General features: G+C 42.8%; 1 long non-coding RNA gene across 1 annotated transcript in view; it reads left to right on the top strand.

Annotated features, from left to right (window-relative positions):
• The window catches only part of LOC140716608 (uncharacterized), a 271347-nt gene that overhangs the window by 77011 nt on the left and 174783 nt on the right, over nucleotides 1–19553 (top strand). The window lies entirely within an intron of this gene.

Genomic DNA, 19553 nt, shown 5'->3' on the forward strand with positions numbered 1-19553 from the left:
GAGGTTCCCAGAATTCCCATGACTTTTAGGAGGAGCATTCCACTGCCAAACCACTATCTTGCATTGACTGAATCTAGGACTGAAGATGAATAACAAAATATAACCTTACCTGTGCCTTCTTAGTGAAGCCTTTTTAGAAAAATGTCCTCATTCCCCAAATCTGAGCCACTTACTCCACCTCTTCATACCAAAGGCTGTTGAGTCAAAGGCTCTGCTCTCCTCCAGTCTACTGGCCCCCTGTCACAATGGCAACCTGCTTGATCCTAACTTCTTGTATTGGCTTCTGTTAATTAGCTAATAACTAACCAATTATTAACTTACAAATTGCAGACATTACACTTTTGGAGCCTGTTAAATGAAACTCACCAGAAAGTCATGGAACCTGCCTGCTTTAGACTCTCTTGCCTCTTGTGCCAAGTCCCGGATCCTGGTAAGTGAAACTCACCCAATTCCTTTCTGCATTTTGATCACTCATGTTAATGGAGTGCTCGTCTGTGATATGTATACCCAGAGAGATCAGGTTTACATGAATGCCTCGGATGAATTGTAGGACAGACTCATTGAGTTTGAGGAAGGGAAAGAAGATTATATCCCTCAATTTCAGAGAATGTAAGAGTGAACAACAGAAAACCATCAGACAATATCACATTTTCTGTATTACATTAACATAAATGCAAAGGAAAACAAAAGGAATTCTACATCAAAATATTGTGGTAGAGATGTTGGGATTGGGGAGGGACAGTTGATGCACTTACCTGGCGTCACCTTTCCACCAAGAGTCTGAAATGGACGGATGCTGTACACGTGCATTCTCAGTGCTTGGTTTTGTGAGATGGTTGTGAGCTACCATGGCTAGAATGCCCATTCACATGCATTTATAGTAACATCAGATAAACCCTACTTACTGTCTGGCCACCCACAATGTAATCAACGTCCTGTCACCAGCCTTACTGATTCTTTATACTCCACATGAGTCCAACAGTTATACAATGACATCTCTCAGTTACATCCACCACGTCCAACTTATTATCTATACATGAAAGAATGAGAACCTCCTTTCATACCACTCTCCAGAGTCCTTCCTGCACTACATCGACTATCCAGTACCCCACCCACACTTCACCCACCATCCAGCCCGAACGTACACACCAAACAGACATTGACACAATCACCATCAAGAGTGTCATTCCCATCAATGTTCCACCATTTATTCCAGCAGAGCATGGCCCTATCTACCTATCAGAGAGACAAGAGACAGTCAATGAGAGCCCAATGCCTGTCCCAGTGACACACACAGAATATAACCATAACCAGTCTAGTGTCAATTCCTCCATTAAACCTGATTCACATCCTTCCATTCTACTTGCTGAGAGGATTTCATTACATTGTTTCCTTGGGTCCACTGTAGTTGATTTGATGGTACCTTCACATCACTGTTTACAAGGTGACCTTCTTTTATCTAAAACATGCCTTCTCCTCCACCATAGTTGGCCAAACTCTCAACCATGTCTTTTCCACTTACAGCACTCCAGCTCTCTCTCCATTATCACCTCCCACTCATCAGCAGGTTCACAAGTTCTCACAACTCATTAATCATTCTCCGTCATTTCCATCACCTCCCAGGTAATGTCACTGACAGAGAAAACTTTCCACCCCTTCCATTTAACAATTGAATTAGATTATTTCTTCCACAATTCACTCTTCTGCATTCATCAGCTGTGTCTGCATAACTCTTGCTGTCCTCACAACTTTTGGAGACCAAACAATTGCCTTTTCACTTGTTCCCATCCCAATTCCCAGAGATGCAAAGATGCCTTTCAGATCAGACAGTGCTTCATTTGCACATCTCTGAATTACTGTAGTTGATCCCCTGCTCAGGATGTGCAAACTACAAACCCAGTGACTGATTTCAAGAATTCTTTATTCTGACAGATTACCTCTTTGTTCTTACATGAATTCAAACTCCACTCTGATTCATCCTCACTTTGACAACTCAAGGTGAAGCTTGAGGAAGGACATCATTTATCCCAATTAAGCACATTATGGACCCTGTGTCTAAGAGACGACATCACAATCTCCGATAACCGGCCATTCCAGTTTGTGACAGAACGGTCCAGCTGGTGGAGCATCCACCAAAATGTAATATAAACCCATTTTCTCTATCTCCACAGATGCTGTCTGACTGACCCTTCTCACTCCTATCGCCCTTTTCCGTTCCTGGCTGCATTCCAGCCATTGACTGTTTCACTCACCACCACTCCCATCATGTGATGTCTGACCTGCCCATCCAGCTCAAATTGCTCATATGGGGTCTGTGCCTGCACCATATTCCTCCACCCACAAGAACTGCTCAAGCCACTGAGTTTATCCAGCACACTGCTTGTTGCCCCAGATTCCAGTATCTGCAGTCTCCCGTGTCTCCTGCTCACCCTTATGTTGATTCCTCATTTCCTGCTCGTGTTCAGCTAGCGTCTGTGTTGGAGTCAGCAGTTAGCCTTTGATGGACTGTAGTCCATGATCTCTCTTTAGGGGCTTTGCTTTTGTTTGCCTGGTGGGTGGTGGGAATGCTGATGCTTTATGCTGGAATATGTGGTGAGGGGGAGGGGATGGTTGATGTTGCTAGTGCGTGAGAGGGGCAGGAGGCTTTGGAGTTCTTATGTTTTTTTCTGTCATTCATTCTTGGGGAGGGTTCTTCTATTTCGAGGATGTCTGCAGAGAGTAAGAATTTCAGGTTGTATGTTGTATACATTCTATAATATTAAATGGAACCATTGAAATATTGGTCTGGAGGTTTCCGGTGATGTCATCACCGAGAATGGCAACTTAAGTCACTAGCCCCTCCGGAAAAACACATATTAAGCCCTGTTAACCCATCAAATATAATATTTTTCAAAAAATATTTGAACTGAAAAGAGGGGCAAGAATGGGGAAAAGGAATGGAAATAAAAAAAGAAACACTGCAGAGCCTGCATCCGAGAGGAGTGCAGCGAGCGGCTCTCCGACCCGACCATGTGCTAGCGAGGCGGCTGCTGGGCCTCGTTCAGACAAAGCGGCTAATATCTTCGAAATCCTGAAAGAAATAACGGAGGTCCAGAAAGATATAAAGCAGCAGCTTCATGATATTAAGTCAGAGCTCACCAGTGTCAATCAAAAAATAGCATGGCAGAGACTCGAATTGAGAAGCTGGAAGATCGCGTTCAAAATGTGGAATGGATACTGAGTAAGACAATAAAAATATTAAATCACCAAGAAGGTAAACTGCTTGACCTGGAGGGAAGATCACGGCGGAAAAATATCAGAATCTACAACGTTCCCGAAGGAGCGGAGGGCTCGTCTATGATGGAGTTTGTCGGAAAGTTACTGCGGGACGTGCTGGAGCTTCCCCCGGCTATGGAGCTGGAAGTCGAAAGAGCCCACCTCGCTCGTCCTGAAACCTACCCGGGAGAGAAAGCCACGCTCAATAATAAAATTCCTTCGGTACAGCACTAAGGCGGAGATTCTACGAAGGGCCTGGGGTAAGAAGAGAGTGTTTTTAGAGGATAAATTAATATATTTCGACCAAGATTACACCCCACCCCGCGGTCCTCCAGAAACGCAAAGAATACTCTGAAGTAAAGCGAGTACTAAAGCAAAATAAGATTAGATTTCAAACTCCGTCCGCTGCTAAACTTCAAGTGTTTTATGACAACAGGATGCTGTTGTACCAGACAGTGGAAGAGGCGACTACGGACATGAAGGCCAGAGGGTTGCCCGTCAGCATGACCAAAATGAAGGAAAGTCTGGCTGAGGAATTATCCCGCTCCACTTGGGAAATAATGCGAGAATCAAGAAGGCAGGAGACGGGAGGAGGCCGAGAGAAATATATCAGGAAGAGAAAGGGAGTTTCCCAAAGACAGTCCTCACCCCCTTCAGAAGAGCCATGAGGTTTGGCTAACATTTAAAATGTTGAGAAGCTAAACAGAAGCAAAAATACACGGTGGAAAAACCTATCTTGAGAAATATTTATTATAATGTGGATTTTATATTACTTAGTTGTTATACTTTGTTCGCTCACTTACTCCTTTTCCCCCACCAAAATGAAAATATATATATGTGTGCATATACATGTATGTATGTAATGTGTGTGTGTATATATGTATATATAGGAGTACACAGGGAAATCTTTTCTGTGTAATGGATTTGTTCACTGACTTTTATGAATACTGCAATGGGGGCCCTCAACTCACAAGTAGGAGGGGTTATCCCCCACAGCTAGACATTTCCTCTAGTTCAACGCAGGGTCATCTACTAGAGACCTCAGCCTTGGAATCACACGTTTGTTGCCATTTTTGTTATTATTTGCGTTTCTTGGTTCTGATTTGTTCAGGGAGTAGATCGATTAAGTTTTATTCCAGTTTCAATGAATCATTGACAGATAAATACAGATGGCCAAGGACAAGGTAAAATTCATTTCTTTTAATGTAAATGGGCTATTAAATCCAATCAAATGTAAGAGAATTTTATCCAAAATGAAAAAAAGAACAAGCCCATGTAGTATATTTACAAGAAACTCATTTAAGTGATAATGAGCATAAAAAACTAAAGAGAATGGGCTTCACTAATCTGTTTTTCTCCTCATATAAATCAGGACATAGGAGAGGAGTTGCTATTCTTATCTCAAGTAAGCAAAATTTTGAAAAAGTATTCAAAATGGGAGATAAAGAGGGCAGATATATTCTGGTAAGGGGGAATATAGATGGCAATTCAGTTACTCTATTGAATATATACACACCCCCGGGAAGTGATATTGGTTTCTTTCAGAAAATTACTGATATTATGGTAATGGAAACAGAAGGTCTTCTGATATGTGGGGAGACTTAAATTTACAATTACAACCAAACTTAGACTCTTCCAATAGAAAAACCTTTGAAACAAAATCTTTACCTAAGAAAGTTAATACACTTTTTCAGGATGTTGGTTTAATTGATATATAGAGGGACCTTTTCCTTGACAGAAGGGATTACACTCATTATTCTGCTCCCCATTCTGTATATACAAGAATGGACTATTTCATAACATTTGGAAAAGACAAAGACAAAATAAACACCTGTGGAACTGGGACAATAGATGTAAGTGACCATGCACCTATATATTTATCTGTTGATTTTGACCTACAACCAAAGAATACTATTTGGAAACTAAATTCAAGTCTACTCAATGATCCGTACTTTAAGGAACAAATTAAAAAAGAAATTGGTCTCTACTTAGAATTCAATGATAATAGAGAGGTTTCACCTCCCATTTTATGGGATACCCTGAAGGCGGTCTTAAGAGGGAAAATTATAGCGATATCTTCATATAAGAAAAAAATAAGGAATAAAACATTAGAGGAATTACAAAATAGGCTGAAGGAACTAGAGAAAAAACACAAATTGAATTTGGCACAGGATACATTAGGGGAAATTAAAAGAATTAGGAATGAAATAAATAATTTGGCTACACAAGAAATCAGGAAAAACTTAATGTTTCTGAAACAGAGACATTATGAAAGTGGATCAAAATCTATGAAAATACTGGCACGGAAACTGAAAAAAATATAGCAGAAAATACAATTCATAGAATTAGGGACCCAAGAACGAAAATGATAAAAAGTAAGCTAAGTGAAATTCAAGAAGCTTTTGAAGTATTTTACAAAACTTGATATTCCAAAGTTCCGGGGGAAGCATAACCCAAATTGACACCTTCTTGAATTCTCTAGAGTTACCTGCATTAAGCGAAGAACAAAATAGAACGATGACTGCTGACATAACTGAAGTTGAATTAAAAGCTGCAATTAGTAGGCTTAAATTAACCAAGTCACCAGGATCAGATGGGTATATGGCAGAGTGGTACAAAGAATTTAAAAATGAGTTAATTCCTGTTTTACTCCCCACACTGAACTGGGCTCTAAAAAAGGCACAAATGCCACGCAGTTGGAAGGAAGCGATAATCTCAGCTATACCGAAAGAAGGCAAGGATAAAATGGAATGCGGGTCATTTAGACCAATATCCTTTCTTAATGTAAATTATACGTTATTTACCTCCATCATGGCTAAACGATTAGAGGAGTTTCTACCCATACTGATACGTAATGATCAGACAGGTTTTACATGACAATGCCATACTCAAGACAATATACGAAGGACACTTCACATTATGGATCATATACAAAAAAATAAAATTGAAGCAATAGTGATAAGCGTGGATGCTGAAAAAGCATTTGATTTGGTTAATTGGAATTTTCTTTGCAGAGTTTTACATAGATTTGGTTTCTAAGACACAATTATTAAAACTACACAGACACTATATGACAATCCTACTGCTAGGATTAAAATCAATGGATATTTATCAAATAGTCTTACCCTAGAAAGGGGCACGAGGCAGGGTTGTGCATGGTCACTACTCTGCACTATATCTGGAACCATTAGCTCAACACATCAGACAAAATGAAGATATCAGGGGAATTACTATCAAAGGGACAGAGCATAAAATTGGCTTGTTATGCGGATGACATTTTGATCTATCTACAGCAACCAACATACTCTTTACCTAAATTGATGCAATCCTTTGAACAATATGGTCAATTATCAGATACAAGATCAGCATAGATAAAACCCAATTACTTTCATATTACTATAGCCCACCATTAGAAATTGAAAGTCAATACCCTTGGGCATGGCACACAGAGTCTTTCAAATATTTTGGCATCATTATGCCAAAAGATTTGGCAAAATTATCAGAATGTAATTATCAGCCTTTATATAAAAAAAAATTAAGGAAGATGTGGCAAGATGGAACCTGATTCCTTTTTTCAGTCTCAGTTCAAGGATTGAGTCTATTAAAATGAATATACTGCCCAGACTTGTTATATCTCTTTCTGACCCTACCAATAGAGATTAATCAAAATCAATTCAATGAATGGAACAAGATGCTATCAAGGTATATTTGGCAGGGTTAAAGGCCTAGAGTTCATCTCAAAACTTTGCAATTAGCAAAGGAAAAGGGGGGTTGGGGCGTACCTTCTCTTAGAGTTTATTATTCTGCAGCACAGTTGAGAGCTGTGATATGTTGGTGCAACCCATCGTATGACACTCAATGGAAAAATACTGAGGAGCGGGTACTTCCCATCCCCATACAAGCAATTCTGGCTGATAACAACCTGCAAAGGTACATAAATACTATTGATAACATATGGGTGAAATTGAATCTTAAAATATGGAAAACTACTATAAAAGAATATAATCTAGAGGGAGATATTGCAATTCTTAAATGCTGTGCACATGACTCAGATTTTACACCAAATAAATTGGATGCTAGATTTAAGGACTGGACAGCTAAAGGAATAAAAGTTCTTTGCAACATAATGAAAGAAGGAATACTGCTCAGTTTTGAAATGCTTAAAGAGAAGCACTTATTAGAAAAACAAGATTTTTATCGGTATTTACAGATGCGACAATATGTTAATAAGACGCTCCTTCCTTCCTTCCTTGAAATGATTCTACTACCATTATCTGAATTATATGCTTTTCTAAAGAGCTCTATCAAGCATGTACAAGGGGTTGTCAAATCTTAAAACACATTCGATTTCATACATTAAAACAAAATGGGAGAAGGAAGGAGGGATAATTATATCTGAGGAAGATTGGACAACAATATGGAGATATCAATGGAAGTGTACCAGTTCACAGAAATGGAGGGAGTTTGGATGGAAAAACTTCATAAAATATTTTATTACACCCTCTCAGAAATCCCATTATGATAGTAACCTCCCTGTTTGCTGGAGAAATTGTGGAAATCAAAATGCAAATCATTATCATATTTTTTGTTATCAAAAACTATTGGAGGGGGATTCACAATGCCTTACAAGACATCTTTATATGTGAAATACCCTTGGAGAGTAAGACCATATATTTTGGATATATACCTCAAGAATGGTTGAAAAGAGATAAATATTTAATTAATATACTGCTGGTGGCTGGTAAAAAGACACTTACTAGGAGATGGTTATCACAGGAGAGCCCAACTTTAAATACATGGATGGAAATTACAATGGACATTTACAAAATGGAGAAGATAACAGCATCTGTTAATCATAAGCTGGAAAAATTTGATTCATACTGGGAAAAATGGTTTAACTACATAATGCCTCATAGGCCTGATTTTATTCTTACAAATCAATGAATCTGTTGTAAAAAAAAAAATCACTCCCTACTTGTACATAGTTCTTTCCTTTTGCTTGTTTTTTCTTTCCACTCTTTTCAATAAGTGTATAGCTCAGATAAATACTTTGTGGAGATTTGTGATATATATGATTATATGATATTGTTATGTACCCGTGGGTATCTTGTATTTGTCACGTGACAGTGGTGTTGAAGATATGCTGGACCTAAGGTAGTGATCTTGTGATGGTGGAGTGACCTTATTTTCCTGCCAGTGGAGGTCATGTGACAGTTTTTTTTTACAGGGTATAAAAGGAGGACCCCGTGGCTGGATTTGCCATTTTGACTCCATGCCACTGCGTGGTCCAATATTATGACGCAGTTTGGTTGAAAGGTGGAGTTTTATTTAATGCCTAAAGTTTAAAAGGTCATTGCCGGCAGTTTCTTTATAATACTGCCAGTTAAAAATCAGTGGAGAGTGAAGATCGGAGTTCAGGAGCTAAAAGATCAAGGAAAGTCGATTTCGACGGTGAAACAGGTTCGACCTTGTTTGTTCCTCATTCGGAAGGAATTCCTTGGCTGTCCCTGTGGTAACCCCTGCGAATAATAGCAGAAAGGGTTGGGTACAGTTTTGTAAAGGAAAGGTCAGTGCCTTTAAGCCGTTTCATTTTCATCTTCGTAAATTCTCCGGGAAAAGTATAGTTCGACTGGGAACCGCAACAACACGACGTGAAAGAGAACTTAAATCGTCTAAAAAGTCTCTCCTTTAATGGACTGTAAGCATTTTGAACTTCTGCAGTACTACTCTGAAGAACTGTTTTTGCAACATCGCTTTAAGAACTGTTTTTGCTTTATTCCTTTAAGAACAGTTTAAGCTGCAGCATAGCAGCTGATTTCCGGTTGTGTTAGCCGTTTGTTTACTTTTGGGCGTTTGTTTTTCAGTGTTTAATGTTTTGTTTGTTATAAAAAACCCTGCCTCACTTACATATTTATTGTTGCTGAATCAATCCGTAACAATATATATGTACAATGTCTGAAATACATCTTATGGAAATGTTTGTTTGATGATGAACTTCAATAAAAAAAATAAATTACAAAAAAAAAGAAATATTGGTCTAACACATGAGGAAACCAACGAGTTTCACGGCCCTGTCTCTCCCCTTTTCCTGCAATGTGTTGTCCCGTTGGCCGTTGAGCTCCCCTCCGGTGAGGCCCACCCTCAGACTCCTCCATTCACGGACCGTGGACTACCGGACACGAAAGCTGAGCACTGACACCTCCTTTCTCCCACCGCTCGCGGTTGTGCTGTTCGAGGGATGCGCGCGCTCGACTCCTCGTCACATGCGCTCACCCGTCAACCAATCGGAGTCTCGTTTTCTCGCGCTCTCCTTGCGTGACCGGAGCCTTTGCCGCGCGCTCGCCCCTCGCCAGTTGTGCAGATACCGGGAGACTAATCAGCGCTCAAAGCCTTTGATAAACGCGAGTCGGAGGAGGCCATATGTCACCTTCTGGCCATTCCTGCAGTCAAAGCTTTTACCGTATCGTGTGTTCCCCAACCCCACTCTCTCCCCGAATCACCTCCTGCCGGCTGCCCCCGACCTCCAGTGGGAACCTCGACCAGCCCACACTTGGGCACCGACCATTGAGAATCAAACTCGCGGCCCTGACAGCTCCCAACCCCCTCCCATCATGTGACAGCCGATCTTCCAATCACAGCTTGCCAATCTTCCCGCCCGCGCTTCGGCTGTTGGGTTTTAAACGCAGAACCTGCCCCAGGTCATCGAAAAGATCGGTTGGTAGTTGGTTGGTTCTGCAGGGTCTGTGCTGACAGGACAGGCAGTGTCAGTAGTTCTGTTACTCACAGCTTTTCCAGTTGGTTTACTGGAGCAACTGCAATAATTCCTCAATGTAGTTGATAAATACGTCACGAGTAGTTGTGTATATCCCCCAGCCTACTCCCCTGCTAATGCTGGTGAGGTACTGCTTGACTCTACCCTGCCATCAGTGACTTTCAAACCAAACACCCCGGCGATTTTAACCATGCCAACCGAAAAGAAATCCTGCCCGAATTCTACCAGCATGTTGATTTTGCTGCCGGAAGTGAAAGTACACTCGATCTGGTTTACATGAACAAACCAGTTGACTATAAAGCAGTGCCTCGACCCCACATTGACTCTCAGACCACTTATCTATAATGCTAATTGCAGCATACAAACGGGCCAAACCAGTTCTAAAGGTGGTGATAACCTGGTCTGAAGCTGCAATCTACCCATGGCAACCATGATAACACCGAGGAATATGTGGATTCTGTGAGCAGCTACATAGAGAAGTGTACTGAGGATGTTACCATCACGAAGCGCATCCGGCTGAGGGTAAATCAGAAGCCATGGCTGACTGCAGAGCTCCGTGCACGGCGGAGGGATCCTGATGCTCCCTTTAGATCGGGGGATGCGACTGCTCTCAGGGAAATAAGAACTGTGCTTTCCCGCTCCATCAGGAATGCGAAATGGGAACATTCCCGGAGAACTTACAGCCACTTCTGCGATACCAGAGATGAGAGGCTCATGTGGCAAGACATTCAGAGCATTACAGACTACAAGTCTACCCTGCGCATCAGAGACCAGGATGCTTCACTCCTTGAGGGGCTGAATATCTTCTACACCAGGTTCAATACGCAGAACAAAGCACTGGCAAGGAAGGCACCCGTCCTCCCTCGGGAGCAGATGCTGCGTCTGCCTGAAGCTGAGGTGAGAAAGACCCTGGCCACAGTCAACCCACGCAAAGCTGCGGGACCGATGGTATACCAGGTCGGGTTCTGAAAGACTGAGCAGCCCAGCTGACAGTTATTGACGGATATATTCAATATCTCTCTTGAACAATCAATTGGATCCCTGATTTTCATGGCGGCAACCATTATTCCAGTGCCAATGAAGGCGGAAGTAACCAGCCTAAATGATTATCGTCTAGTGGCATTAATATCAACCGTTATGAAATGCTTTGATTGGCTGATCATGGAGCACATTAAAGCCTTTCTCCCAGCTAATTTGGACCCTTTCCAGTTCACTTAATGCTCAAATCGATCCACTGAGATACGATAGCCTCTGTCCTCCACTTGGGTTGGTCCTGCCTGTAATTGGGATCTCATCTTCCAGACTGCTGTTTATAGACTTCAGTTCAACATTCATGACCATCATACACCAGAAACTGGTGGGGAAACTGTCCTCACTGGGTTTCAACACCCCCTCAGTAAGTGGATTCTGGATTTCTTGACAGTAAGGCCATTGTCAGTCCATGTGGACAGCAAAGTCTCCAGTTCCATTGCACTGAGCAGTGGCACTTCCCAAGGCTGTGTGCTCAGCCCGCTGCTGACGCAGGACTGTGTCACAGGATCCAGCTCAGTCGGGTCAATAAGTTTGTGGATGACACAACAGTGGTTGGCCTCATCAAGAACGAAGATGAGACGGAATATAGAGAGGAAGTGGAGCGGCTGGTGGATTGGTGTGAGAAGAACAACACAGGCCTGAACATAGAGAAGACAAAGGAAATCATTGTGGATTTCAGGAAGATGCTGACAAACTACCCCCTTCCAAATACATGGCTCCACCGTAGAGAGAGTTAAGTGCACCAAATTCCTGGAAGTTCACATCATGGATGACCTCACCTGGTCCCTTAGTATCACTTCCCTGAGCAAGAATGCACAGCAGCACTTCCACTTCCTCAGCAGCAGGTTGAAGCAACCAGGTTCCCCACATCTTAACTGATTTTACAGGAGCACCATTGAGAGCATTCTGACAAGTTATATCTCCATCTGGTACGGGAGCAGTCGAGCATTGGACAGGAATTCCCAACAAAAGACTGTGTGAGAACAGCAGAGAGGATCAAAGGGGTCTCCCAACCATCCATCGGTGGAATTTATCGGGAGCGCTGCATAATCAGAGCCATTAGTATTATTAAGGATTCCACCCGTCCATCCAACATCCGCTTTGACTTCCTACTATCAGGCAGCAGACGATGATGCATAACAACAAGAATGGTCAGGATTTGAAAGAGTTTTTCCCCCAGGCCATTCGGCTTCTGAGCTCCCTGTCGCATTGAATTTGAAGTGTCACTGGTTAATCTGTTCCAGTACAATATTTAATATTAATGCACTTTAGTTTGTAATTTATGTGTGATTTATTTGCAGATTTTATCCTTACCTTCATAAATCATCGTGTGTTATGTGTACTATTGTGATTTACACCCTAGTTCAGAGAAATGTTCCATTTCAATGGACATTACATGGTTATATACAGTATGTACATGTGTATAGTTCAATGACAATAAACTTGAAGTGACTTGACGAAGTGAAGTTGAGTCGCTGGAATAGGAAAACCTGTGGAATCACCAACAGTGAAAGATATGGTGTCCCAATGTTGGTTTAGTCTTGAACATGGATGTTGATGTCGTCGTCCTAGTGAGGGGTTCAGGAGAAAGTCAGCTGCAGGAACAAGGTAACAAGTAGACATTGAAGAAGGGTCATCTGGAAGGAGGTGGATTAGCTGTGAAAAATGAGATATTCGTCCCAGTGGGCGGTGTTAACAGTGATGTCAATCATGTTGAAAAGCAGCCAACACTGAAACAGCAGCACCTCAGGAACTTCATGGAACTGCAAAGTGATACTGACTCAACAGAGACCTCTAGTGGCTGAGGTGATGATGGCAGTAATGAGATGAACAAAGATCCAACAGTCTCGGTATCACAGACTGTTCAGTAATAAATGAGTGTCTCACAACCTCGTGGCTGCAGAATAGAACCTGCACGTTCCTGGCACCACAGTCAGTGCGCTGAAATTTGTAGGTGGGGTGTCAGAGAATTTTTAAAATAAACTTCGGTACCAGACTTCAATGGTGAATCTTTTATTTTAACATGATATCATGGAGAATCCTTATGTGTGGAACTCTGAGTTACATGGAATCATCTTGTGTTTATATCTAGTAACAGACAAGTGAGCGAACCAGCCCCCACCACAATTAGCAAGACAAAGAGTTGATTTATGATTCACCCGTCTACTCTTATCGTGTGCAGCTGTATTGTTGCTCTAATGAGGGGTTTTGGCCAGCACTATAGCTTAGTTATACAGATTTAGAACTTAATAGGAAACCATAGGATGTCCACAAGGTCACAAAGCTTTAGCAACATACAGCACTTTTAGCCCGATATTCAAAATATTCTTCCACAATTCCCTCCTTTTTGATTGTAAGATGAACTTTACAGATCGGTATCTGCAAAAGGGATCTCATAGCCTGAGGGTAGTGGTCACATTTTCAAACATTCTCGTTCATCTTAAACTATCCTCTTCCCCACTGTTTTCCATATTTGGGGACCTCACATAAAGTAAGACACAGTCATTTTTGTCTTTGACTGGGAAGGTATATATGTCAGATGAATAAACCATTGCAAGATGCAGTGAATAACTAATACCAAGCAAATCTGTGCAATATCCATAAAAATGGGGCTAAACCAGACAAATACCAATATCCCAACCCTTAGGAGAAGCCTGGGGAACTTAGCTTTTGTATTTTATCTCATTGTTGAGTCATGTTTTTGAAGCATCTGGTCGATAAGTGCAACATTCTTTCCCGACTAGTGCACAAACACCACCTTCTTTTGTTAAGACGTAGTCCAGGGCCATCCTGTTCTGCAAAACGACTACTCAGAGATTTTGCATTTCCTGATTCATAATCGAAATGCTTTTAGAGTTTCATTAGCTAGAATTTCTAATTCTAAACTTACATAATCTATAGTATGGGCATTATTTATAGCACCCCACCAAGAGAGTCCAATAAACCCTGTTCATGTTTTCAGATAGATCGGGCCACTGCTGCGTTAGGGGTGCAAAACAAATAGCATATGGGAAAATCCTAACTATTTTCTCTTAGACTCCTGTCCTGAGCACAAACAGACTGGGGCTGGGCAACACGGGACTCACATTCACTTCTATTGGCACTTTGTATATAGGGCCTGAGCTTGGAATTAATAAGAAGAGCTCAGGTTTGTAAATTTGGTGGTGGTATATCCCCATAACTTAGAGCTACTCAAAACAAGATACTTTACAAAATTCAAACAAGATGGAGTCAATCTATTACTAGAGATATTATAAGATTGAAACACAATTAACATACATAGTGATGGCTCCTTTGCCACAGGCAGAGGTCTTAAGTACAATGGGTTTTGTGATGAGTGTTTTGTGATGGGCTGCTCATCAGCATGACCAAAATGAGGGAAAGCCTGGCTGAGGAATTATCCTGCTGTGCTTGGGAAATAGTGCGAGAATCGAGAAGGCAGGAGACGGGAGGAGGCCGAGAGAAATTTATCAGGAAGAGACCAAGAGTTTCTCAAAGACAGTCCTCACCCCCTTCAGAAGAGCCATAAGGTTTGGCTAACTTTAAAAATGTTGAGAAGCTAAACGGAAGCAAAAGTACACAGTGATATACCTATCTCGAGAAATACTTATAATAATGAGGATTTAATAGTACTTAATATTTAATAATAATGTTATTATAATGTGGATTTTATATTACTTAGTTGTTATTCTTTATTCACTCACTTACTCCTTTTTCCCCACCAAAATGAGAATATATATATGTGTGCATCTATGTGTATGTGTGTAATGTGTGTGTGTGTGTGTGTGTGTATGTATGTATATATATATATATTTGTGTGTGTGCATATATATATATGTATGTATATATAGGAGTACACAGGGAAATTTTTTCTGTGTAATGGATTTGTTCTCTGACTTTTATGAATACTGCAATGGGGGCCCTCAACTCACAAGTAGGAGGGGTTATCCCCCACAGCTAGACATTTCCTCTAGTTCAACGCAGGGTCATCTACTAGAGACCTCAGCCTTGGAATCACACGTTTGTTGCCATTTTTGTTATTATTTGCGTTTCTTGGTTCTTATTTGCTCAGAGAGTAGATCAATTAAGTTTTATTCTAATTTCAATGATACATTGACAGATAAATACAGATGGCTAAGGACAAGGTAAAATACATTTCTTTTAATGTAAATAGGCTATTAAATCCAATCAAATGTAAGAGAATTTTATCCAAAATGAAAAAAGAACAAGCCCATGTAGTATATTTACAAGAAACTCATTTAAGTGATAATGAGCATAAAAAACTAAAGAGAATGGGCTTCACTAATCTGTTTTTCTCCTCATATAAATCAGGACATAGGAGAGGAGTTGCTATTCTTATCTCAAGTGAGCTAAATTTTGAAAAAGTATTCGAAATGGGAGATAAAGAGGGCAGATATATTCTGGTAAGGGTGAATATAGACGGAAATTCAGTTACTCTATTGAATATATACACACCTCCGGGAAGTGATATTGGTTTCTTTCAGAAAATTACTGATATTATGGTAATGGAAACAGAAGGTCTTCTGATATGTGGGGAGACTTAAATTTACAATTACAACCAAACTTAAACTCTTCCAATAGAAAAACCTATGAAACAAAATCTTTACATATGGAAGTTAATATACCTTTTCAGGATGTTGGTTTAATTGATATATGGAGGGACCTTTTCCCTGACGGAAGGGATTACACTCATTATTCTGCTCCCCATTCTGTATATACAAGAATAGACTACTTCATAACATTTGGAAAAGACAAAGACAAAATAAACACCTGTGGAATTGGGACAATAGATGTAAGTGACCATGCACCTATATATTTATCTGTTGATTTTGACCTACAACCAAAGAATACTATTTGGAAACTAAATTCAAGTCTACTCAATGATCCGTACTTTCAGGAACAAATTAAAAAAGAAATTGGTCTCTACTTAGAATTTAATGATAATGGAGAGGTTTCACATCCCATTTTATGGGATACTCTGAAGGTGGTCTTAAGAGGGAAAATTATAGCGAGATCTTCATATAAGAAAAAAATAAGGAATAAGACATTAGAGGAATTACAAAATAGGCTGAAGGAACTAGAGAAAAAAACACAAATTGAATTTGGCACAGGATACATTAGGGGAAATTAAAAGAATTAGGAATGAAATAAATAGTTTGGCTACGCAAGAAATCAGGAAAAACTTAATGTTTCTGAAACAGAGACATTATGAAAGTGGATCGAAATCTATGAAAATACTGGTGTGGAAACTGACAAAAAAAAAGCAAAAAATACAATTCATAGAATTAGGGACCCAAGAACGAAAATGATAAAAAGTAAGTGAAATTCAAGAAGCTTTTGAAGTGTTTTACAAAACTCTATATTCCAAAGTTCCAAGGGGAAGCATAATCCAAATTGACACCTGTATCCAGCGATACTGGCCACGGGACAGATGCACTGCCATCTGGCTGGTCGGAGGACACACCACATGCCAATCAACATTTGGTCCCTCCCAACTAATCAATGCACACCTAAATTATTGGTCACCTTAATTGGATTATCTCACCCAGCCCCATGCTTTAAAAGGTGAGACTTGGCCTTGGCTAGCCCTCTCTTACAGACCACTACATTGGAGGCAAGTGCATTGATTTATGCTTGGAAAGGTCTATCGTTTGTCCTGGTAAGGGAGCTGCAGCTATCCAAGGTCAAGGGGGATAGCTGTTGTAGTGCTTTTCCCTTGTTCTTTGTTTGTGTAACCGTACCCTGCCCCCACACCGCTTCCTGTGTATTGTAGTTGCTTGTGTTGACCCGACTTCCCCTTGTAAATAAATTCATTATTATTAAAACTGTGTGTGTCCAGGCCTCTACTGTTGAGACTCAGTTATTTCCATCACAACATTTGGCACTGCGGAGCAGGGTCTCATAGGTTTTGGCTGGACACAAGCACAGGGGATAATGTTCTGGAATAAGGGGAAGAAAGCCAGTGCAGGCACCCAGGATAAGATCCCCGGGTGGGCTGATGAAACGAAGGGATTTGAGAGTATGGCCAGCGTGCTGGCAGACCATGGAAAACCAGTGGACTGGTCTGAGCAGTTAGAGCCCGGTGGAGAGAAGCTGGGCCATCATGTGGTCTCCCTCCTGAAGGAATCAGGGTTCCCCAAAGCCAAGGGGAGTCCAAGGGGTGCCTTCTGGTTGTTTGCGTCCCTGCTGAGACGCCAGGTTAGAATTACTGATCACCTGCAGCACTTGTGTGGTCAGAAGGACAGGGAAATTGAAGACCTCAGTCAGCGTTGTTGCACGCTGAAGGAAGCAGCACAGGCTGCCCAGGCCCGAGCCAACGACCTTGAAGTTAGGGGAACTGAACTTGCCCGTCACCTCATAAAACTTCAGCAGGCCAGGGCAGCCCGTCGGTCTGGCTGGCAGCCGGACCCATTAAAGATCCGAGCCTTAGTCCAGTGTGGCGACAAGCTGGACGCATGGCTGGGGGATGGGGACATCTGGCTGGATAGTGACAACGAGGGGGTGCCCCAGGAACCAAGGTCCCACAACCACTCTTCCCCCTTCTCACCCGAGCTCCAACATGCCTGACCCATCACCACGCGGTCCCAGGTTCACCGCAGGGAGGAAGGGAACGAGGGGGAGATGGCCGGACCTTCCCCTAGTCACTCTGAGACCACGGAGACCCACAGCCAACGACCAGGTGAGCACCTCGCGGCCTGGCTGCTCCGGCTGTGGGACGAAGGGGTGCCCAACCTCAGCCTCTCCCATCAGGAGGCAAGTGCCCTGGGAAGCCTCTCTGACCAGCAGAGCATAAACAATGCGCTGCGGGCGCCACAAGCAGAAATCCGTGATGGCACAACCCTGTGGGATCGGGTGGGGACCGCGGTACGAGCTCGCTATCCCACACTTCTGGAGTGGGATCTACACGGGCGTCCGCAATGGGGTACGGTCAGTGAGGGCACCCGGGTTATCAGGGAATGAGCACTGGTCAACGGCATCTATCAAGGTGCCTGCGACCGTAACTTCCTTGAAAACACACGAATGACCGGTGCCCTAGTGGGATACTTAGTCACTACCGCACACCCCGATCTGAAGTCAATAATCCTGCTTCTCATGGCACCAGTTAGCGGTAGGACCGTACAGGATGCCATCACCCTCCTGAAGGGATTACAATATATGCAGAGGGGGGCACCTACGCAGGTCTGAAAGACCGAGACAAGGGCCCTAGACACTATCCCTCTCAGATATACACGCAGGCAGCTGTACACGGACCTGCTGCGTGCAGGGGGTGGATCGTAACCAGATAGATGGCATCCCCACCCCCAACCTATATGCCCTGTGGAAGGAGCATTGCGGGGGAAGACTACTTACAAAAAGACCACCCACAGCGAGCCACCCTCCGCGCATTCCCTGCCCGAAACTGTCTCGAAGGCCCTTGAAGCAGAACTCAAGACAGCTCATCAGGCAGGAAATGTCCCACCTCCACCAGCAAAGCGCCTCACCCCCAGCGTGGCAGCCCTCTTCCCCCCTCCCATAGGATGAAGGCCAGGGCCCCCGGTGCATTTGCTCTCTCGCCCTTTCCCGCCCGGGGGACCTGAGGCCACATATACCCATCACAGTACATTGGGGAAAGGGAAACACACAGGGGTGGATGGCGCTTGTTGACACAGGCGCCCAGCACACGATTATCCCAGGCAATCCTGCCTTATGGAGGGGTACGGACATGCAGATAGAGGGATTGGGGGGCTCCCTGTTACCAGCTAGGGAGGTCATCCTTCGCCTAGCCATAGGGAACCATTCCCCCAGACGTGTACAAGTCCTTATTGCCTCCTCCCCGGAATGTATCCTCGGGATCAATGTTTTAAAGGGACAATCACTTGAAACAAACAGGGGCAAGTTCACCTTCGGCATCGCACGAGCCACTATTGTTGTTGGGGCGGCTAAGTGGGAGCCAATTGTTATTCCCCCTCCCTCCAAGATCATCTGTAACAGTCAGTACAGAGTGCCGGGGGGGGGGGGGGGGCGCCAAGAAATCAAAGACTCCATTCAAGCCCTGTTACGGGCGAGAATTATTAGAACCGCTGCTTCGCCTTTCAATAGCCCCATTTGGCCCGTCCGTAAGAGGAACGGCTCCTGGCGGATGACCGTTGATTACAGGCAATTGAACAAGGCTGCACCCCCCCTCGCCACCACTGTACCTGACATTGTCACCCTTATTGAAGACATCGCAGGCCGTCCCCATAAACCCTGGTACGCTGTTGTCGATTTAGCGAATGCATTTTTCTCGATTCCCCTGCACTCAGATAGCTAAGACAAGTTTGCCTTGACTTGGGATAGCAGACAATACACATTTAATCGCCTGCCCCAAGGCTACATTCATAGCCCCACTATCTGCCATGGCCTTGTCTCCCACGATTTACACAACATCTCGTCCCTTGACCCCCGATGGGGTGGGTGCTTCAGGAACTGGTATTTCCCTCCCTACAATTTGACC

The sequence above is a fragment of the Hemitrygon akajei genome, chromosome 25 (genome assembly GCF_048418815.1).
Source record: "Hemitrygon akajei chromosome 25, sHemAka1.3, whole genome shotgun sequence".
NCBI lineage: Eukaryota > Metazoa > Chordata > Chondrichthyes > Myliobatiformes > Dasyatidae > Hemitrygon > Hemitrygon akajei.